The sequence below is a fragment of the Camelus bactrianus genome, chromosome 20 (genome assembly GCF_048773025.1).
Source record: "Camelus bactrianus isolate YW-2024 breed Bactrian camel chromosome 20, ASM4877302v1, whole genome shotgun sequence".
NCBI classification, from domain to species: Eukaryota; Metazoa; Chordata; class Mammalia; order Artiodactyla; family Camelidae; genus Camelus; species Camelus bactrianus.
Genome location: NC_133558.1, coordinates 7013690 through 7036823, shown reverse-complemented (window position 1 = coordinate 7036823; position 23134 = coordinate 7013690). Strand labels below are relative to the sequence as shown.

The window sequence follows — 23134 nt, the reverse complement described above, 5'->3', positions numbered from 1 at the left end:
AATCATCACTTGATACTTGAAATCATCTAATTGTAAATCATTTTGAGGCTTAAAAAAATTCTGACAAAAGAAATTTCTCCTGCCCACCTCCTCCCAAGGCAAATTAATCTCTTTAAATCAGAGTTGATTAGTCTCTTTAAATCACGGAATTCCCCCTACTTCATCTTTCACCAGGTTTTTGTGTCTTGGGCTACATCAGTGGGATGCGTAACAGACATATCCATCAACCAGCTGAGAAGGCACTGTAGATAACTGTGGCACAAGTTAATTCAGTGCCAGAGGAATCTGTGTTGAGTTGGAGTCCTTGACTGCAGCCAATTGAGAGGGATCTTTTAGTTAAAAAAAAAAAAAAAAAAAAAAAAAAAAAAGATTTATAAATGGGACAGGGCTAGCAGAATTCTTTGAATTTTTTCTCAGTTCAATTCTATAAGAGAAACTTTGCAAGGAAAGAAATTTAAGTTTAAAAAACATGCACGATCAGTGGTGACTACAGTTGATCGTACAGTGTGATGAAACAAAGAGCCTTAGAGCGATTGTTTATTTCAGCATTAGCATAGGTCATGGTTATGCATCTGCCTCTTCCAATAAACGAAGCTATTTGTAAGCTGTTTAGTCATTTCTGTCCCCTGTGGAGCCTTGTATAGAATTTACACATGGTAAATGGTCAGTAAAGGTCTGTTCCTTTAATATTCAATTCCTAATGTATTGCCAGTTAGTAAAAGAGCTCTGGGCTTGGTGGTTTACAGCATATCCTGCATATGCAGGTAGGTATTTCCTGGATGGTGATAGTCAGCCCAGTGCCGGGGTTTTACACCTACACAAACCTTTTCCTCCAGTGAGAGATCAAACTGAGAAGAGAACTTAAGTGAAAGAATATTGTGTCTGGGGTTGTGTAATATAATTTGGGGAATAAATAATAGGATCTAGAAAAGAAGTGAAGCTCATAGAATATGGAGGTCAAAGTATTCATTGCGGCTCTGGCTGCTAGTGGCTGGGCTCAAGGTGCTACTGAATGGCTTAATACACACAAAGGAGAAGCACAAGGCAGAGCACACAAGACAGGGAGAGAGAAAAAGAGAAAGATTAAGATGGAAGAACGCCAGCGTAGCATGATTCACCAAGACTTCATCTTTCCGTCTGCAATCTCCCCAATATTCCTGGAATATCTATGCCTCTGCCATTGTTCAGACAAATTTCTCCTTCCTATCCATGTACCAGGGTCATGTTTAGATTTTATACAGACGCACACACACATGCATATAGCTGCAAGAAAAACACCCAGTTTCCTGCTAGAGTGACTTGACTCTCCAAATGGAGAGTCAATACTTTAAAAAAATCCTCAGTTTTATTTATTATCTAACATGGTATTTTCCCATCAGCCTGGTTCAGAGATGTTTCCTGAAACACACGTATCAGGAGCACAACACCAGAAAGGTTCTGGAACATTCCAGGGCACACGTGGTCAAGCCTCCCAGACCAGTTTGGACTAGTTTGCATGCACGTCTGCCATGGACGGCGTCAGAGGAGAGGCTTTGTTCCTGTGGTGCTGTCGACGTTACGAAGCCGCAGAGTGATGGCTCCTCTGGTCGCTGACTAGTCGGCTCTGGAGGCGGGACCCACAGTGACCGCCTGGGGACGGGCTTTTGCTCACTGCCACAGACGTGGCCACTGAGCTAGGCTGTCGTTGCAGAGCTGCTCTAGAAGACTTATTTCTCCCCAATAGGCTCTGATCAGAACCAAACCCCCTTTCCAGGGAGGAGGTGGGAAGGCCCTCTGTTTCCTGCTCAATTGGACACTCACCCCGTTTTCTCAGGGGTAATGAGACTATATACCAACTAAGCAACTGTTTGCAGTGTTCTCACAGGAATAGGAGTCTGAAAAAAGGAGAGGAAATCTTTAAGTTCCATTATTATTATCATTATTATTTGTGTCTTTCTGGCTGCTGGTTTTTATTTCAAGCACTTACATCAAAGTTACAAAGCCACTTAAACATCAGCTGAAGTTTCCTGCAGATCTTGGACAGGATGCTCCCCTATTTAGTGACTAATAATGGTCAGTGGCTTCTCTTCCTTTCAACTTTGTCTGGGGCGTGTCTGGGTTGAGGTCTGGGTTGAGGCAGTGCGCAGGTCTCTGTAGTCCAAGAAACACTTCTTGTACTAATGGAGATGTGTGGGGAGACAGCGCCAAGGTGCCTGCCGCTGTGCCAGCACCAGCCGAGAACAGACACAGGCCAAAGGATGTGGGGCTGACCAGGGGCCCCACACAGCCTGAACAGAGATCAGAATACTTATTCTTGGGCTTCCAGGTGGGTAATAACAAGTTTACCCACGGGAATAAAACGTTTGAGCCACCAGAATACGTCCTGGCAAGTCAATTTAAAAACTTAAATATAACGTCAAGCTAAAGAAAGCCAGAAAGGATTTAGTGGGTGAAAAAGAAATCGGCCAGGCTTAGAAAGTGACAAACAGCGAAATGGAGTCTTTGAGAGAGTCGTGGGCGTGGCTGGAGGCCCCAGGACAGATGCAGCAGTCACTTCATTGTATTCTACACAAAGACCCTAAAGCTGAGAGCAGGAAATCCTGTTGTTCCCACCCATGTCCTCGGCTGAGGTCCCATGATACAGTCAGTATTCCTTAGATAACCAGCAGAAACCTTTCTGACACGCTAAGGGTGCAAGACATAGCATTCTTTAGGAAGTTGGCCGGAAGGTCACTGTTGCTGAGGCCAATAAAACATTTATCTACACATTCATTTATCAGTAATTAACGGAGTACTATCCTTGGGGGAGATGAAAGAGTTAGAATGATGACAAAGATTAAGACCAGACGAGACACGCAACTGAGCTCTCAGTCTGCAAAGATGTTGCTGAAGGTAACTGATGATTCCCTGGGAGTGTCTTAGAAATGCAAATGCCCTGTCACCCCAGCCCCACAGCAGCAGAAACCCTGAGGGTGGGGACCAGCGAGTTGTTTTCACAAGCCCTCCTGGTGCACGGAAAGTTTAAGGTAAACTAGAACACGGTGTCTCAAACAATGGTGCGTCTTAACCATTGGTGAGATGTATGCAAAGTGATTTATTATTAATGAGAGTTAACATACTGACATTTGTGAATAATTTATATGTATGTTGCCTGCAAAGATTTTTTAAAATACAGATCTCTGGCTCCGCCTGATTCCATCTGAGTCGGAACCTCCAGGGGTGGTAGCCAGGAATGTATAGTGTTTTAAATTTCCCCAAGTGACTCTTAGGATCAGCCAGGTGTGGGAACCACTGGTCTATAAGAGCCAATTTGTCCTGTAAAAAAAATAATTAAATCATGGAATTCAAGAGGGAGTCCCTCAGAGAGCAGATTTCCCTACCCCACAGCGGATCTCTGACTCTTAAAACACATAGAAGAGAAACTTCGATGACCAAAGCAAAAGAGGTCACTTAGCATTACTTCCCCTTCTGCAGGGGCTGCCATGACTCTGTAAAAACCTGGAGCTCCCCCCAGACATGGCATGACTGACCATCCAGGTTTGCCTGGGACTAAAGGGGTTCCAGGAGCACGGGACTTCAGTTTTAAAGCAGGGTCACACCCATGGGACAAAGCTGGGTGAGTTGGTACTCGAGGTCAGAGCCTAGACAAAACCCATACTTCTTGCCTTTGGGAGGGGATGGTGAAGATGATGATGCCAGATTACTGCAAGGATTCGGATGACCGTGTTTTCTTTTTAAACTTGTCTTTATTCCCTAACTCCAGAAGGATTTAAAGAAATAATACCATCATTTTATGTTTTAAAATATTCTGGTAACCATTCCTGTGTTTATATCTTTTCTGTTTTACAAGCCCTCAGGTCCAGTATGCCGTGTGCATACAGACTGAATCTTCTCCCTGGCTTCCGTATATTTTTGTGGTATTTGCTGCGGTCCTGTTGTGTCTTGCTGAGGTCTGGGTATTAATCAGAACTCTTTAGGTTGCCAGTAAAAGAAACCTCACTGCTAATGGCTTAAGAAAACAGAAGGATGGAGCGTTTTGGCTCATGTAACAGAAAAGAGTTTTAGGCACAGCTGGATACAGGGGCTCGTTCACATCAGGACTGAGTGTCTCTGAACTCACCCAGGCTGGCTCTTCCAGCGTGATAGCAAGGTGGCCCCCAGTAGCTGCAGGTGCTCCCCCTCTCCTCTCAGCAACCCGCCTCACTGCATCTCATTCCCCGCAGTTTTTGTACAAGTTCCCCCAGATTTACTCTCTTTGGGCTGACGCATGCCCTGTGCCCATTTCTAAGCCGATACTGTGGCTAGGACAGTGGAATGTCCTGATTGGCCAGCTGTGGGCATAGGCCTGCCCCCTTCTGATCTGACCATGCTGTCAATAGTGTGTACCCGTTTCCTCCTCCACCCCTACTCAGCTGAGATCTAAGTACTGTTTTGCCCTGAAACACCAGGCTGCATGAATCCAAGGTCATTATAGTCTGTTTTAATTTTCAAGACCTACACACATTTGGCAGAAGCTGGCAGCAGCCCCAGAACCAAGGGGACTCCGTCGAGCCTTTGCTGGGCTCCCAAATACGGAGCTGCTGAAAGTTGGGAGCTGGTGACTCAGGCCCCTTTGGCCCCACCTGGGCCCATGTTTTCCAGCTGCGTCTGTGACATGTGATTCGGTCTTTTCTTCAGTGTGCTCCATAGAAAAGGAATAAATAGCCTTAGAGCTCTTTCTTTTTCTTCCTTCCTTTCTTCCTGTAATTCATACGCGGGCCAACTTGGCTTTGTTCAAACCACAGCATCTCACGCTGCCCTGCAAGTTCTGACACAGCTGCTTGCTTTATTCTTTTAGTCTTCTGTTAAGCCAGGAATAAAGTTGTACCTTGTGGCTAATTTTTGGTCTGTAAACCATATCTCTTCATAAGCTGAAACCTTAGATTAAATGAGCACAAAAATGCCAGCTCCCCGGAGACCCTGAACTGTGACCTCCTGTTCCTCTTCGTGCCCTGACACTCATGTGAGACCCCCCAACTTTGACAGAAAGTCGCTTTCTCTTATCCATCAGTAAGGTGGTGTTTTGAGACTTCTTAAGCGGTTTTTCCCCCTTCTTGATCAGCCTAACCCTACTTCATTGGATCCATTTTATGTTATACATAATCACATAATATATCCCTAATTTAGGTAAACAATTAGTTAATACTAAAGGTGGGCTTTAGGAATGTTTATTTCATGAATGAATAAACCTCTGAGTCGTGGAGACTCAAACTAGCAATGCAGCCAATGTGTTCGTTTCCTAGGGCTGTGTGGCAAAGCACCACAAGCTGGGTGGCTTGAAATAACAAAAATGGATCCTTTCACAGTTCTGGAGGCCAGAAACCAAGGTGTTGGTAAGCCCGCGCACTCTTCCTTGCCTCTTCCAGCTTCTGGTAGCTCCCCGTGTTCCTTGGCTTGTGGTGACAAAACTCCAGCCTCCCTCCATCTTCCCACTGCTGACTTCTCCCTGTGTGTCTCTGTCTCCACGTGGCTTCTCCTCTTGTCAGGACAGCAGTCCTATTGGATTAGAGCCCACCCTGACAACCTCGGCTTAACTTAATTAAATATGCAAGCACTCTATTTCCAAACAAGGTCTTCCCAAACCCAGCGCCCTGCAGGTGGAAGCAGGGGCCGGCTGGTGAGGACGGGGCTGGGCCACGTGCTTGTGGATGGCAGCTTTGGCCTTCATTTGAACACACGTTGGGCTCACAAGCTGACCTGCTTCACAGTGGGGTGAATGATCTCCCAGGGGCCCATTGAAGAAATCTCACAATTCACCTCATGTCCTCTAATGACCGTGCCGTTTAAAACCTTGAGTCCCCTTGCTGTCTTTGGGTTGGAGTCCTGGCTCCTCACAGGGTCCAGGAGGCCCCTCAGGGCCTCAGGCTTCCTGCTCCAGCCGCATCCCCTGGCTCCTCACCCAGGCCCGGCAGCTCCCTAGACGTGCGAGGAGCTGGGCCACATCCCGCCTCCCTGGCCCTCCCTCACTCCTCCACTTCGCTCTCACAGTCTCTCCTTGCTCTCTTCTTCCTCTCTTCTCTGGCCTCTGTGCCCTGCACAGGCTGTAGACTCCACCTGGAGCGTCTTTCCTTCCGCCCTTGGATCATCTTCGGGCTCACTCCTCTTCTTCCTTCAAGACTCCACCCCTCCCTGAAGCCTTTCTGATTCTCCTGAGCCTGGGTGACATCCCCTCCCCCCCACGAGCCCTCTGGGCGTACAGCTACACTCTGTTCCTCTGTGCATCCCAACTGCTTGTCTGCTTGCCTGCCTCCCTCCCGTGGGGTTACTGATAGCATCTTGTTCAGCATCTTGGTCACAACCCACCAGCACCCACTGTAGCGTCTGGCACAGAGTAGGTGCTCAGTAAGCATGTTGACTGACTGATGACATTGAGGGCCATCAGACCTGCCGACCTCTGAGTTCCCACCTGCCCCGAGAGCCTGTGAGCCTCTGTCTCTGCTCCCACAGTCAGCCACAGAGGACAGGAAGTTGCCAAAGCCAGATGATAAGACTTCTGTTTGGGGTTGCCCAGGTCTGTCTAGTCTTTGCAATTTGTGATCAGAGTATTTAAAAGAGAAACTGAACCAAGAGAAAAACATCGTTTTGATGAGGCAAGAGTTGCAAAATAACTAGTTGTGTAACAGTGACAGTGGCGTCTAAACCATCTTTGGCCCTGTCCACATTATAGGAGACCTTGTGGGGGTCAGCCTTGTGTGGGCCACGAGGACAGTTGTCAAAACTGTGAGTTGAGTGTTCAAAAGCCCCTTCTCCCTTGGAGGCATTGCCTCTAGAGGTCAGCCTGCCACCTGAAATCCTCACCTTAAATGCTTTCTCCTTAAGACTGGATGTACATGAAGAGATTGGACACAAATGAAAATGTTACCCAAATCGTGTGTAACCCTCGAAGCCCCTTTGGCCATTAAGAGCCAATTGTAAATTCGTTTATTTTGTAGTATATTAAACTGTGTTGCCCAGACTAGCTCCTGGGGAACCGTAAACTGCGAACTTCTCAGCTCAGAAGGTTGGATAAGACCTTGTTTGTATACCATCCATCATCTCTTTCGAACCTAGAAATATTCTGAGTCAGATAGATAGGGGATTTTTATCATAGATTTACAAAGAAGAAAAAACTGAGTCCTGGAGACATGTGACTGGCCCAAAGTTGCAGCTCCTAAGGAGGAAAAAGTGGCGGGTCACCCCAGTCCTAGTCCCCAGGGCCCCTCTTCGTGTGGCACCTCCTGGCCCCCCTCTTTGGTGGAGAAGTGGGCATTCTGAATTGAGGCTGGGGAGCGGAGGGCGAGGCGGAGTGGGGGCTGGGGTACAACGCTGTGCCACAGTGGCCCCTTTGCCCAGTGGGGATCCATGAAGGCCAGCGGGGAAGGGGCTGGGGCGTGGAAAGGCTGTTGTAAGGAGGGGCAGCAGGGAAGACCGGCTGACCCGTCACACTGCAGCTTTGGGCCAGCCCTGACGCGGTAGCTCTGGGCTGAAGCCGGCTGTGTGTGCACTCCCACTGAGAGAAGAGGTTTTCACACCCTCTCTAAGTGGGGCCCGAAAACTGGACCCTATGGCGCACACACCCAGGGCTGCTGCCTGCGGCAGCTACGGGCTGAGTGATTAAAGTGAGTCAAGGAGGCTGGAAAAGCTGAGCTGGTAGCGGCTGTCAGCAGCCAGCCCAGACCCTGTGCCCTGCTACCGCTCCCAGCCCTAACTCCTCCCCGGCGAGAGCCCGCCGGAACTCGGGAGCTCAGTCAAAGACAGGCCAAGCCCTCTCGGCCTGCGAATTCTAGTGTGTGCATCTTAATAAGGTTTCTTCTACCCTATTCTACAGCAAACAGAAGGGACTTTGAACTCACCTGGGGGCCTCTGAGCCTTCTTCTGACCACACAGCAGAAGTGAACTGCAGATATGTGCTTCCTCAATAAAGAGCAGTGCTCTTGGGCTGGGTCTTTAACACCTCACGCTGGCCCCCTCGTTCTCTTGTCTTTTGAGGACTTGTCATCACGGTGGGGAATGGTAGGGCTGGGGGCTCTGCTGAATCAGTACCAAGCCCAGAAAAATGCTTTCTACACAACATGAAAGGTACAAATACTACACCAACGGGCATGTGTATTCGTTCAGTGAGCACTTCTGTGCGCCAGACGCTGCCCTCAGTGAGGGAGGCGACGGACAAGGGCCCTGTTCTCGTGGAGCCTGTATTCCAGTGGTGGAGACCAAGTGCAAGCCAGGCAAAGAAACAGATAAACTGGGTTGCACCAGATGGGGCTCAGTGTCATCAAGAAGTGAAAGTAAGGGATGTGGCATAGGAGACGCTTCAGACAGAGAGGCCTCTGGAGCTGTCCTCCTGGAGGGTCAGGGGTCAGGGGCTTTGGGCAAAGAGGACAGGTGCAGAGGTCGTGTTTGAGGAACAGCAAGAGGCCAGTGGGGCTGGAGGGTAGGAGCTGGGGAAGGTGACACGAGATGAGCTTGAGAATTGTTTACACCTCCTTCTGTCACCCTGACTTGACCTTTTGATCTCAGCTAAAAATACCTTTCACTGGCGCGTCCTTGCTGCTTCGCTGACTATTCTGCGTTTGTATTTACAGGCATTGCATGATGTGTTGTGTATTTTCAACTCAGAGATGAGCCCCCTACAAGTGTTTATGGGGTTGAGAAGAAGATCATTTCTCCTCCAGAAAGTCTCTTTGGAAACTTGGGGGCAGGGGACAGGGCACATTCAATCTTGGGCAGCCTGAGGTTCCCTCGTGGACGAAGCCAGAGTCCTCTGTGGCCAGGGTTCTTGCTCTATACACAGAGCTGAAGTTGGCAGGAGGAGTCTCCTTTAAGGTCTTCAAATGCAGCGTGCGTGCGCACACACACACACACACACACGGACACACACACACACTTGGACACACATGCACACCCACACGCCTGCTACCTTGGTATCCACTTTTCCATCTCCTCCACCGCGGTCCTGCACACCAAGATAATCAAGATAACATCACAAGTAACTCGAAACCCTGAAATTCCCTCACACTGTCCCAAACTGCATACTGTTGAAATAAGTCATCTATTCCATGGTGTCTCGTTGCTCAAGACAAGCTTCCTTGACTTGATTTGGAGCACCAACTAGCTCATCTTCCCCGTTGATCGTCCCCACTCCCAGCAACTCCCTGTGGAACCTTGCATGTTCCCTCAGTGGTTTTCTTCCCCCTCTCCCTTCTCTCAGAATCTCCAACTTTACTTCCATGCTCACTCTCTTCCCAACCTGCCTCTCCCTGGCCCCTCTTTCCAGGCCCCCTTCCCCGTCACCCTGTTCCAGACAAAATCTTTGACATGATGTCTTTTCTTTTTTGACATCTTCTCTGCTTTTACAAGAATGCTCCCCGATTCCTTTTCTTTCCATTGGAAGGGCCGACTCCTGGCATTTATAACTTTAACAGTCAGAAGGACATGGAATGGGAAGTATGACCCCCGAGTTTCTTTAAATATTCTCTAATGGGGGCGGGGGGACAGGGGTAGGGGAAAGGAGAAGGATGAAAAGGAAGAGAAGAAAGCTGTTGTTTTTTAAATGATAAGAATAAACAAAGTAGGAGACAAAGTACCTGTTTTATGAACTTTGGAGCTCGAGAGGCTGATATTCACGATGGGTGGGGGTGGGGCCAGACTGGCTAACAGCCGGGGACAACACCCAGCAGAATGTGGTCACTGGCACGTGCGCTGCGTAACCTGAGTGCCGCAGAAGTCCAGGAGAGGCCGCAGTTTGCCTTGCAGGGGATGAGGCCACGTACTTCAGAGACACATGGGTGGCTCCGTCTGTTGAAATCTCATTTTAGCACCTATGACCTGGAATAAACATGCCCTTATCTGAAACTGGGTGTCCGGCTTGCTTTTTTCATTGGAAAGTGTGACACGTAGGGCAGGAGCATGACGCTGTTTGTGTTGTGTGTCCACCCCCCTTCTAAACTTCTCCTACCCTGTTGAGTTCCCTCTCTTCAAGGTAAATATCTTCAATCAGGTGGACCTTCCCGTAGGCTGGACCAGGTGGATTTTTCTCAGTTGTCTGGAATTTGATGCTAAATGAAATGCCTAACTCTTTGGAATTGAGGTCACACTCGTATTCTACGATTATGTCTCTCACGAGTGCTTATCAGCACTTTTTATAACCAGAGATGTGCCAGGCCCAGGTGTCTCAATATCTATACACTTTAGAGAGAGTTTATTCTGAAAGAACCAAAAAGGGGCCTCGAAGAGGGGGTAGGTCTCAGGATGACAAACCACAGCCCACCCACCTGTATCTCTTGCCAACTACAGCCCCACTTCCCTCCCCCTTAGTAGCTTAACTCCCAAGTTACACCTCTGTCTTCTAGTGGGTAAAGTACAAAAGCAAATCCGAGGTTATATTTATTGTAAACATTCATCTTTCACCTGAGAGCCTGGGTAAAGGAGCTCACATAACACGCCAACTGTTTGCAGAAGGATTTAGTCCGCGTGTGATACATTTTTACTCAAGTTTCTTGCCTTTTAACTTTGAGTGTCTTGAGTTTCATGGTGTTTTAGTATAGCTTTATTTTAGCCTATCTACTCAATCTTACATTTGATAACAGTACAGAAAGTCAGTTCATTCACTCATTTATTCATCCATTTATTCATTCATTCATTCAACATTTACTGGGCAGGTATCATGTGCCAGTACACGTTGGTACTGTTCACAGGAATGAAAGAAATGGGCAAAAGCCCTTGCCCACGTGGAAGTTACATTCTAGAAGGGAAGACAAAATAAGATAAATAAAATATACAGTATGTTAGTGATATGTACTAGGGAGAAAACTGAAAATAAGGAGTCTTGGAGTATAGTTTTAAACAGGGAGGAAAGCCTTCGTGAGAAAGTAGCTTAAAAAGATTTCAACCCACCTTAAGATATAACTTATCTGCTGTAAAATTCACACATTGTAAGTGTATGGGTTGATGACTTTTGACCAAAGTACACAACCACTACCCTAATCACACCATAGAAAATTCCCATTGCTCCAGAAAGTCTCGCCTCACTGTGTGATAGTCATTTTCCTAGCTCCACCCCAAGACACCATGGATTTTACTTATATCTGTCTAGATTAGTTTTTCCCGTTTTAGAATTTCACATAAGTGGAATCACATAGCGTGAAGTCTTTTGTCTGTGGCTCCTTTTGGTCAGCTTAATCCATGTTACTGCATTTATCAATAGTTACTGCTCTTTGTGGCTGAGTGTTAGTCCGTTGTATGAATATACCACAGTTTGTGTATTTGATAATTTGTTATTTCTCCTCCTTTTCATTCTTTCTGTGGTTTCCATCTGGTACTATTTCCCTTTGGACTGAAGGACAGCGTGGTCTGCTGGTGATGAATTTTCTCAGATTTTGTTTATTTAAGAATGTGTTTATTTCACCTTCAATTTTGAAGAATAGTTTTAATTTAGAATTCTTGGTGGACAGGATTTTTCATCCAATACTTTAAAATGTTTCATTGTCTTCTAGTCTCTATTGTTTCCGATTAAAAATTAGCAATAATTTTTTCCTTTTTCAGTTTTATTTGGTAGAATTATTACAGTCCAACTGCACATACACATTATATTGCACGTAAATACATATATACAGTATACTGCACTTTTTTTAGTTTACATGTATGTACTGATTATTGTTTCTCAGAACAGATTAGTTACATAGTTATCAAAGGAATAAAGCCAACCACAAAATAAGAATCAACAGAATGCGGTAATCCAATCATAAGGACAGTCAAATGTGCTTACACATAATCAAAAAATCAGTCATCTAAGTTGTGTAAGTAGTTCATTTGTGTCCTTATTATTATTACTTTTTTTTTTAGATTCCTCATATAAATGATGTCATATGGCATTTTTCTTTCTCTTTCCAGCCCACTTCACTTAGAATGACAATCTTCAGGTCCATCCATTATTGCTGCAAATGGCATTATTTTATTCTTTTTTATGGCTGAGTAGTGTTCCATTGTATATATGTACCACATCTTCTTTATCCAGTCATCTGTTGATGGACATTTGGGTTGTTTCCATGTTTGGCTATTGTAAATGGTGCTGCTATGAACGTTGGGGGTGCATGTGTCTTTTTGAATTTTATTTCTCTCCAGATATATGCCCAGGAGTGGGATTGCTGGATCACATGGTAAGTCTATTTTCAGTTTTTTAAGGAACCTCCATACTGTCCTCCATAGTGGCTGCACCAATCTACACTCCCACCAGCAGTGTAGGAAAGTTCCCTTTTCTCCACACCCTCTCCAGCATCTATCATTTGTAGACTTTGTAATGATGGCCATTCTGGCTAGTGTGAGGTGATATCTCATTGTAGTTTTGATCTGCATTTCTCTGACAATTAGCGATGCTGAGCATTTTTTCACGTGCCTATTGGCCATTTGTGTGTCTTCAATGGAGAATTGCTTGTTTAGGTCTTCTGTCCGAAAAATTAGCAATAATTTTTAACTTTGTTCCCCTGTATGTATTTTGTCCGTTTTCTCTGGCTGCTTTCAAAGTTTTGTCTTTCTGTTCAGTGTTCAGTAGTTTGACTATGGTGTACCTGTGTAGGATTTTCCTTATCTTTATTCTTGAGCTTCTTGGATTTGTAAGTCATTTTTCAAAAAATCTGGGACCTTCTTGGCCACTGTTGCTTCAGATATTTTTTTCTGTCCTTACTCTCTTCTCTTTCTGGGACACTGATCACACATGTGTTAAACTGTTTGAGACTCTTCCACAGGTCCCTTAATATTCTTTCCCTCTTTAATAATTTCAACTGATCTGTTTCCAACTTCACCAAGTCTTTCTTCTACCTTCTTCACTCTGTTAGAAAGCCCCTCCAATGAATGACTCACTTCAGATATTGCAGGATTCTAGAATTTCCATGTGATTCCTTTCATGATGTCAATTTCCCTGCTAAGATTCCTTACCCATTAACTCATTCACTCTTTAAAAAGTTAATAAATATATTTTAATGTTTAATTCTTTGAATATATATTGTAAAACACATATGCTTTAAAGTCTTTATCTTCTAAGTTCAACATTTGGTCCATCTTAGAATCAGTTTTTTTTTTTTTACTGCTTTTTTTTTTTTTACTGCAGATTGCACAATCCTGATTTGTCTGGGTCTTTGCACATTTAGTGACTTATGATTGCTGGACATTGTTCCAGAGAAGGGAACATGAGCACAAAGGGGTGAGGCAGAATCATCCCTGACTTGTTAGTAGAAGAGCCCGGAGGCCATGTGGCTGGAATATGTGAACAAATGAGGTCAGAGAGCTTGTGGGGGGTGGGAAGAGATATTGTTTGGCTTCATAGGCCATTATAAGGACTCTGGCTTTTACTCCAGTGAAATGGAAAGACACTGGAAAGTCCTGGGACCAAGAACTGATTTGAGTTATAACAGCATCGCACTGTCTGTTGAGAATAGACATCTAGGACAAAAGCAAGGGAATGGGGACAAGAGTCAGGAGCTGAACTAGATGCCATCAAATAATTAATTGACAGAACTTTCAAATTAATTAAAATTCTATATTATACAAATTTGATGGCTAGGTTTTTATCAGTTTTGTAGACTTTGGGGCTCACTGAGAGACAGGCATCTTATTGTCTAAGAATACATCATCTAAAGCCAAAGTAGCTGGATGACTTTAGGCAAGGGGCTTAAAATTCTCTTTATTTCTGTAAAATGGAGATAATAATATCACATAAAGGATATTATGGCAAATAAATGAGATAATTAAGGTAAAATTCTTTAAATGCTATCTTACATGTATATAGAATGTGTTCTATAAATGTTAACGATTGCTCTCTGATAATCTGAACGTGTGATGATCATCTCTTTACCCAATGGACACTGACTGGTCTACCCTGTGAATGAGAGGCACAGACACCCAGCTCTTGTCCTCATGGCATATGAGTGGCTTAGGAAAGGAAGTCGGCGTGGAAACAACGTCTTACACAACACTGAAAGAACTAAGAGCTAAGTAGTTCCTCTTGAATAAGGATGGAAAGCTATTCATTCAGGGGAGGTCTTTGAAGACTTCTGGGGGTAATCAGACACTGAAGGATGAATGAGATACAGGTACTTTGAAAAGGAAGGAAACTTACGTCATGCACACGTGCTGCCTGGCCTGTATGAAAATCACAGATCCACTAGGGACGATGCTCCAGGCAAATACAGCTTCTGAAGGTCACCTGAATTTGTGGCCATGGCTAATGTTTAAGGAGCTCTTTAGATTCAAGGTGAAGATTAATGCATTAGACATGGCCATTATCTCCTTAAGCTCACGCTCAGAATCAACCATATGAGGTAGCATGTAGTTATATTACAGTTAAATGGCTTATTCACTTATTTGGGGAAATTAGTTAATGAATGCAAGTGCAGTCTTGTTGAACCAGAAGCATTTACCGATTGTCTCTGTGAAAATTTAGGAGGGACTCAAGAAATGCAAGCAGAGAGAAGTCAGGTGAGTCCTGAAATCCCTGTGCAGTGGCATTTGGGAAATGAATGATGGCCAGCGGCCACAGGAAGGTGGTGGATACATTACTCAAAGGTTTTGATTAATGAATGTGGTCTCACATTTCATCTGGCCCAACATGTAACTAATTGGTCATTTCTAGCAGAGCCCACGGGTGATGAAAAACTTGATGAAACAAGATCCAGTGAGCCAAGGTGGGCCAGTCCCTCACCAAATGTAAACTGCTCTGCTTTGGCAAAACCTCTATAAAACACGAGGAAAGCCAGCTCTCATGGGGTTTAAAACATGTCTAACAACCTATGGTGACAAAGAAAGTATCCATCTCTTTAATAGGATAAGAGCCGGGGACAGGCTCAGCCCTGTCCAGGCTACAAAGAGGACTTTGGGAATGCCTTCTGTTTGTTTTGGTTAAGAAGAGTCACCTGAGAATTTATTAAGAACCGGCAAAAAATATCCATCAAAGAAACACTATGCTCTCCTCAAAATGAATGAAGCATGTTTGTGTATTCTAATAGAGAAATATCTCCAACATTTACAACTAAGGGATCAAATCAAGGTACAGACAGAATGATGCTTAGGGTATATATAGATCATTTGTGTAAAAAATGAAATCTGCATTATGCACAGACATAAAAGAGGTTGCCTCCGGGGAGGGGAGCTGAGTAGCTGAGAGTTAAGCAGGGGACTCATTTTCAGTCTATCTTTTAATTTTTTTGAATTTATTTCTACATGTAGTCGAATTCAGACAGGTTGTTTTTCTCGGTCGGAAATATTTAATAAAAGTTCAGGAAAAACAGAAAATAACACCCATAATGAAATTTTCAAAAGAGCGAGAATAGGTCCTTCCCTTTTCCATTTGTGAAATGAGTCACAGTCATGCCAGGTGCTGGGACCAAAACGAGAGGTCACCAGTAGCGGCTCAGGGGAAAGTGCTCCTTTCTGATATTTCACTCAAGGGTCCCCGAGTGTATTTTTTGCTAGGATTGCTGTAGAAAAAAGTACCATAAACCAAGTGTCTTAAACAACAGAAATTTATGACCTCACAGCTCTGGAGGCTTAAAGTCTGAGATTAAGATGTCAGCAGGTGGTTCCTTCTGAGAGCTCTGAGCAGAATCTATGCCTCTCCCCTAGCTTCTAGTGATTTTCTGGCAATTCCTGGTATTTCTTGGCTTATAGAAGCATCACCTCCATCTCTGCCTTCACTTCACATGGTGTTCTCCCTCTGTGTGTGTATGTCCAAATTTCCCCCTTCTAGAAGGACTTCAGTCATATTGTATTAGGAAATCCACGCTAATGACCTCATTTAACTCAACTAATTACATCTGCAACAACCCTAGTTCCAAATAAGGTCACATTCTGAGGTTCTGAGAATTAGGACTTCAACATATGAATTTAGGAGAGGACGCGATTCAACCCATAACACCAAGTAACATTCACTTATCCAGAATTACACTGCTACGGCGGGGAGGTATTCTGCAGTGTGTATATAAAGTATAGCTCACAAGATACATCGCCTCATGCTGCCATGTGTAAAGTGGGTAAATGGCTGAATACCTTAAAATTTTCAAGTGCATTACCATTCTCTGAGGAAAGAGCGAGCCTAAACTTGGTTAATGAAGAATTAACAGTTTATATAATCAGAGAAATAAATCAATAAAATTGATTCCCTCTCTCCTCCTTCTCTCATCAATGCCAGCGAAAGGTTTACTCATTCAATAATGTCTATTAAACACCTACTGGTACCTGGCACTGCTCTGGGAGCTGAGCACAGAGTTGGACAGAGCATCCTCCTTCCCTTCAGATGGAGGAAAGAGGCAAAGCGTAATAAGGATGCGATGTTGTAAGTGCTAATATAGAGATATGAACAAAGGGGAAAAACCCCTAATTCCAGGCAAGGAAGGCCTCCCATGGGAGGTGACACAAGAGCTGACTCTTGGGGAAGGGCAGAGCTCAGTGTAGAGCACGTGCTCAGCAAGCATGAGGTCCTGAGTTCAATCCCCAGTACCTCCTCTAAAAATAAATGAATAAATAAACCTAATTACCTCCCCTCCAGAAAAAAAGAAGTTAAAAAATATTTTTTAGAAAGAGCTGATTCTTGAAGGTCGAAATCAGAGATAAATGAGGCAGGTGAGGCCAGGGAGAGGTGAGAAGGAGGAGAAGGGGGTCCCAGGGGCTTTTCTGTTCAAAGCAGGAGAGACCCGGACAGCCTTCCAGTGACCCAGGATGGAGACATGGGAGTTAGAGTTGAGCCTCAGGTGCTGATGAGCTTCTGAAACATTTGAATCTTGAGCCTGAGGACTTGAGACTTCTTTATCCTACAGGAAACTCTGGAGGATTTAGGGGAGCTATTTGGTCAGATTTGCTTTACAGGAAGACCTTTATGAGAGGGAATGAATAAGGTGGGAGAGATTAAAGAGAGGCTGACATGCAGGAAGATTTTTTGGAGGTGAGGGGAAAAATGCGCCATAAACCTCGGTGGTGATGACAGGAGCAGAGGGGCTGGGGAATACTTACTTTCCCCTATTTGCCGGCCTTCATTTCACCTTCTTAAAATTTGGTATGATTTTTCAGGTTATAAAAGTTACTGCAAGCTCATTGGAAAAAGATTTTTAAATACATACAGAATAAAATAAAATGACCCTTCATTCCACTCCCAGAATAAGCCTAGTTCCTTTTCAAAATCATAGCCACATACATATGTAGTCATTTACTCAAATTATTTTGTAACCTGCTTTTTCCATGGTATGTATTGTATTTCCCTATTCCATTAAGTGACTTGGTACAACTTGGTTTGTAATTGTTTGTTTTGGCAGGGGTAATTTTTAAAATTTTTTTTTAAATTTGTTTTAATGGAGGTACTGTGGATGGAACCTCGTGCGCGCTAAGCACGCACTTTACCACTGAGCTATACCCTCCCTCCTTGGTTTGTCATTGATGTGCCCTGTTTATTTAGCCAATCTAGGGGCCAGATTTGAAAACTGGTAAAGGATTATAAAGAGTAGCCAGAGGTGATGGATGAGCTGCTGAGGTCTGAGGGAAAGGGAGGAAACCGGGCAACCCCGACTTCTGAGCTGAAGCCGTTCTCCCTACAGCTGTCGTCCTGTTCAGGTCTGAAACGTGTCCGAGGGAAAGGACATGCAGAAGGATACATGAATGTGTGTCCTCGTCAGTCTCAGCAATGGTGAAAACAATCACTCTTCAGGGCATGCAGATACAGCCCTGTGCTCAGAAACTGCCAGAGCATTCATTAAAGTCGATAAAGATGGCCTGCCCTGAAATCCTCAAAGGATGTGGGAGATAAAACAAATGCACTCCTAAACACAGCTGTGGGCTGCCGGAATCCCAGCCGCACCTGATGAGCAATCTCCGAGCGAAGCAAGCAGAGACAGCCTTCTCTGCCAGGAGGGAAAACCTCTCCAGGCTGTGTGGCCGGCCCAGCCCTGCACCTGTCACTCACCTGATGTCTTCCCCGCATCCTGGGAGGCCTGCTGGCCCTAGCACTCCCTCTTCACAGTGCTTTGTCTGTCGCTGCAGTTGGAGGAGGAGGGGAGGGAGTGGCTCTTTCCAAGAGACGCATCAGCACCTGGGAGGCACAGTAAGTCCAGCGGAGGCGAGTAATAAAGCTTATTCATTCCCCAAAAATGAAAAGCGGAGGTACTGGGAAATAAACAGACTAACTAATCAGGTGCTCATTGTTAGTGCCGCCTGGTTTCCATTGTCTAATGCAGCTCCTGCACTGCTGAGCTTCTTGAGAAAAGTTTACGACTGAAATACAACTTGTGGCTTTTGATCAACTGGGACCTGAAAGACGTTTCTCTTTTAATCTCATGGGTGGAAATGTAATCAATGTCAGTCACTTTCTTTTTTGTGTCCATTGACAAGCATCAGAGCAAAATAAAAGTAATCTCTTTTCTTGTACCTGAGGTAGACTTTCAGAAGCAAAGCCCTCCCTCCCTCCCTTCCTTCCTTCCTTTTTCTTCTGAAGTATATGAACTATTTCTGCCCTTACTTTTTCTTTTCATTTATCTTAAGGGAAACCGTGGGGTTTAGAATATATCTTTTGTCTGTGTGGCACTGATAGGAAGGTCTTCTCATAGTAGCATTTATTGCTCTATTGCTCTTATTTAACTCTTCTATTAGCATTTATTCTGCCAAAGAGAACATACGGGATGTGCCACTGTCAGAAAGCTCTCCATCATTTATAGTTCACTGAAACTCACCCATTCCATCATTAAGTATGTTTTGGCCTGCTACTGCCTTTGTGCCTGGCACTGTGCTGTACACTGGGAGAGCAGAGATGACTGCAACTTAGCACCTGCCCCCTGGCCTCAAGAATCACAAAGTTGAGTTGGGAGGTAATTCCAGTATGATGTGATGGGTGCTATAATGAAGTTAAGCACAGAGTGCAGAGGAGAATGTAATTCAAGGCTTGTCGAGGTTGGTTTCACAGAGAAGATGTATGTGATTCTGAAGGAACAGCATGTGCAAGGGTATGAGTTACAAGGGATGTGAAGCACCCGAGTACTGAAAGTATCTCTGTGTGATGGGAGTGAAGGCGAGGGTGTACGTACTAACAAGAAGACCCCGCCCCCCCCCCATCCTGGAGGTAATGGGGATCCTCTGATGAATTTTAAGGATTTTAAAAAGAGGCATGATGTGGTCAAATTTTCACTTAGTGAAGTGCTCCTTGAGCCACTGTTCACTGCACCACTCTGGATGAGTGTCATCGTCTTATTAAGCTAAAAGCTGAAAGTCTCATTGGAAACCCTACCCTCCAGTACTTATCATGGAGATGTGAATGTAACTCTCCGTTTACAAACTGGGTTGAGAAAAGATCAAGGACATTTCATAGACCTTATTGCCTTACTTCTTCTCTTAGAGCAAAACACACATAAAAAAGACCCTCAACTGGTGTTCACTGTTCCCAACATTTTCCTTCTTAATCTTACATCTTTCATCCTAAATGCTCATGAAAGACATGTTGCTTCTGGTTCAAACTTGGGCCAATGACAAAGCTTTTCATGTTTGTTGACCCAACAATCAGCCATTGCACTCAGAGACTTAAAGTGGATCAGCTTAAAACCAGCTGTTAGTGCATTTGAACTGCAGCCCCCCCTCCCCGCCCCCGTACGTCTGGACTTGCTGCTGCCGCAGGGGAGCGCCCCCTTCTTCCCAGGAAGTACTGTGCTTCTCAGCCTGTTTTAACACTCACCTGTGATTGCCGCTTGTGTCCAATCTGGGTAAATGGCAAACACGCTTATGAGGTTGGCTCACTTCTATTCCATGACCAGAGTGGCTAGGTGAGCTAAGCCCGGACTTGTGGCAGGACTGGTCTAGTGTCCTGTTTTGGAGAACGGCACAGGGGTCATTATGGGAAGGCGATTCAGCACCTCTCTTTGCTTATCTCAAGAGATTAGCTTTAAACACCCTAGTTTCTTCTCATCAAGAGTTCATTGTGGAACTGTCATTTTCCATCTGAACATCCTTGACCTCTTTATTTCTGCATCCTTTGGCATTGGGATAAAGGGCTCTTAAATCACCTCCCTTCCCCCCTCCTCCCACTACTACACTGTATTAAGTAATGGCCATAGGATGAACGTTCGTGCCCCCACTGTCCCCTACCATTCATAGGTTGAAACCTAATCTTCCATGTGATGGTGTTAGGAAGTGGGGCCTTTGGGGATGACTAGGTCATGAGGGTGGAGCCCTCATGAATGGGACTAGTGCTCCTTTAAGAAACCCCCAAGAGCTCCCTTGTCCCTTGTGCATCTGGGGACACAGCAAGAGGAAGGCTGTCTGTGAACCAGGAAGAGGGCTCTTACCAGACACCAAATCTACTGACACCTTGATCTTGAATTGCCAGCCTCCAGGACTGTGGGAAATAAATGTTTATAAGCTGCCCAGCCTATGACATTTCTGTTATAGCAGCCCGAACAGACTAAGGCAGAAACTGCTACTGAGAAGCTGGGTGCTGTTGTAACAGAGACCTAAAAATGTGGAAGCATCAGAACCGGGTAATGGGTAGGGGCTGGAAGAGTTTTGAGGTGCATGCTAGAAAGATCCTCCATTGCCATAAATGGACAGTTAAGGGCGACTCTGGCGGGAGCTCAGAAAGAAAGAGAGCCTTAGAGAAAGTCTCCGTCTTAGAGAATCCCTCACTAGTCACGAATGGAAGGAACGCCGGTAGAAATACTGACAGTAAAAGCCGTTTTGATGAGATCTCAAATGAAAATGAGGATCGTGTTATTGGAAACTGGAGGAAAATCCATCCTTGTTAAAATTGGCAAAGAACTTGGCTGAGTTGTGTCTGTGCTTTAGTGTTTTGTGGAAGGTGGAACTAGTGACTGTAGCTGAAGCTCTTTCTAAGCAAAGTGTAGAAGGTGCGTCTTGGCTCCTCCTGACTGCTTATAGCAAAAGTCGAGGAGTGAGAAAAAACTGAAAGATGGAATTGCTAAACAAAAAGAAAGCAGAACTTCAAGACTTGGAAAACTCTCAGCCTGTCCACGTGGTAAAAAACGAGAACACAAGGAGTGTGGCCAGGCGATGTTTATGGTCTGCCATCTCAGGCCAGGTGCTGCTCTTCAAGACATTGACCCTGAAGGCGGTTCAGAGGCCATCAGACATACCCCTCCTATCACAGGCCCAGGGAGCAAGGGCCTAGGGGACAGAGGGATTGCAGACTGAGGCCACCTTTCTATGTCAGGTGAGGCAAGATGCCCCCGCAGTGCTTCAGGGGTGGGGTCCCTGCAGAGAGAGCCCCAACTTGGGCTGCCTCCAGTGGGACCGTGGCATGAAGAAGGCTGCCTGGGAGAGCCACAGGGCCCCAGCAGAGAACCATGGTGGGGCAGAGATGAGGTCCTAGCAGAGAGCCACTACCAAGCCGTCCCACTGAGATGTGAGGTGACATTGCCACCCTAGTTGGCCTGGCAGGCCGAGGATTGAGCCAAAGAGGAAGATTCTTGGGCTTTAAGGATTAATGCTGTTTATCCTGTTAGGTCTTGGGACACCCCTGTCTTCTTCCCTGCTTCTACATGATGTCTATCCTATGCCTGTCCTGTCACTGTATTTTAGAAGCACGTAACTTGTCTGGTTTCAGAGATTCACAACTGGAAAGGAATTTGCCGAAGGATGACTCACACACCTTGACTCTCTCCCATATCTGATTTAGATGATATTTAGATGAGACCTTGGACTTAAGACTTCTGAACTGCTGCTAAACTAAGTTAAGACTTTGAGAGCTATTGAGATGAAAGGAAGGCATTTTTGTATGCAAGAAGGATGTGAATTTCAGGGGGACCAAGGCAGAGTGCTATAGACTGAATGTCTGTGTCTCCCTAAAAGTCATATACTGAAACCTGATCAGCCATGTGATGGTATTTGGAGGTGGGGCCCTTGGAAGGTTGTTAGGCCATGAGAGGGTGGAGCCCTCATGAATGTATTTAATGCCCTTATAAAAGTGACCACAGGGAACTCTCTTGTCCCCTCCTTCATGTGAGGATGCAGTGATAGAATGTCTATAAACCAGGGAGTGAGCCCTCATCAGACACCAAGTCTGCTGGTGCCTTGATCTGGGACTTCCCTGCCCCCGGAACAGAGAGAAATAAGCTTCTGTTGTTTATAAGCACCCAGCCTATGGTATTTTTGTTATAGCAACCTGAGTAGACTAAGACTTGCTTCCTGTGACTGTCCTAAATTTACCTGCCTTCCCCTCCACACCCCTCACCCCTGCCATGTTCAGACCAACTATGATTTCTGAAATAGTCGCGGCTCGCAAATCTCTCTTCTCTGTCACATGTCTCTCAGCTGTGTCTTTCTGGGCAGAGGCACTCTCGTCTTTTTAACTCTCCTTATATCATAGTTCCCCACCCCTGTCATCATTTTGGTGGGCTGACTCATTCCGTTCAATCTCCATTGTTCCTCACTGGAATGACCCACACTGATGCCACCAGGAGCTCCCTAAGAACACTTAGGGAGAGAGGGTTTGAGTTTGGTTTGGTTTGGTGACTGTTCTTTTCCTCATCTCAAGAAACATGGATAGATGTAACCCACCAAGTGAGGCTGGTGACTTCCTTCTCTAGAAATCTTTAAAGTTGAATATGGAATACTTCGTCAAGGAAAATCTGTGCAATAAGTGAGCTAGGCAGTGGATTATGGAGAAATAGGCCCGAAAACCCAGACCCCAAGGCAGAGCCAGGCTAAGAAGGAGGCGCTCACCTGCTTAGGGCACCAGCAGAAACCACAGCCATATGGCTTTGATGAACTGATCCAGAATTTCATAACCAGATCACAGGGCAAACTATTCGGTGCGTTGTGTGTGGTTTACTATTGCTTTTATTTGGGCTGCACGTTGTGGGGGGCACCAGATAGTTCAGTGCTCGGAGACTTGGCCTAAGAGCTAAAGGCAGATAGAGAAGGAGCAGGAAACAGGCTCGCCTTTGTGATGTACTTGGTCTTTTCTGCCTCCCTTTGGCTCTAGTTTTCTCAGAGGGTGTGTCTGAATGGGAATCCTGAGTGCAAGGGTTCCACCTCTGTGAGTCCTGCCTCCCCAGGCCAACTCTACTACAGCGTCTTATATAAGGGGCTTGAGGTTCTGCAGATTTTGATATTTGTGGAGGATACCAGAGCCAGTCCCCTGCGGATGCTAAAGGACGACTGT

At 45.3% G+C, this 23134-nt stretch overlaps 1 protein-coding gene and 1 long non-coding RNA gene across 5 annotated transcripts in view; one reads left to right on the top strand and one right to left on the bottom strand.

Annotated features, from left to right (window-relative positions):
* Positions 1-23134, top strand: part of NEDD9 (neural precursor cell expressed, developmentally down-regulated 9) — a 167061-nt gene that overhangs the window by 14596 nt on the left and 129331 nt on the right. The window lies entirely within an intron of this gene.
* LOC123614067 (uncharacterized) overlaps positions 5536-23134 on the bottom strand; it is a 30467-nt gene continuing 12868 nt past the window's right edge. For 3 of the 4 annotated variants that reach the window (XR_012500960.1, XR_012500962.1, XR_006721541.2), the window contains 2 exons: positions 19691-19819; positions 15678-18061 (listed from right to left, as the gene is read on the bottom strand). This is a non-coding gene — a long non-coding RNA (uncharacterized LOC123614067). Of the gene's footprint in view, positions 13432-15677; positions 18062-19690; positions 19820-23134 lie in introns of those variants that run through there. The other variant, XR_012500961.1, reaches the window with a different exon arrangement.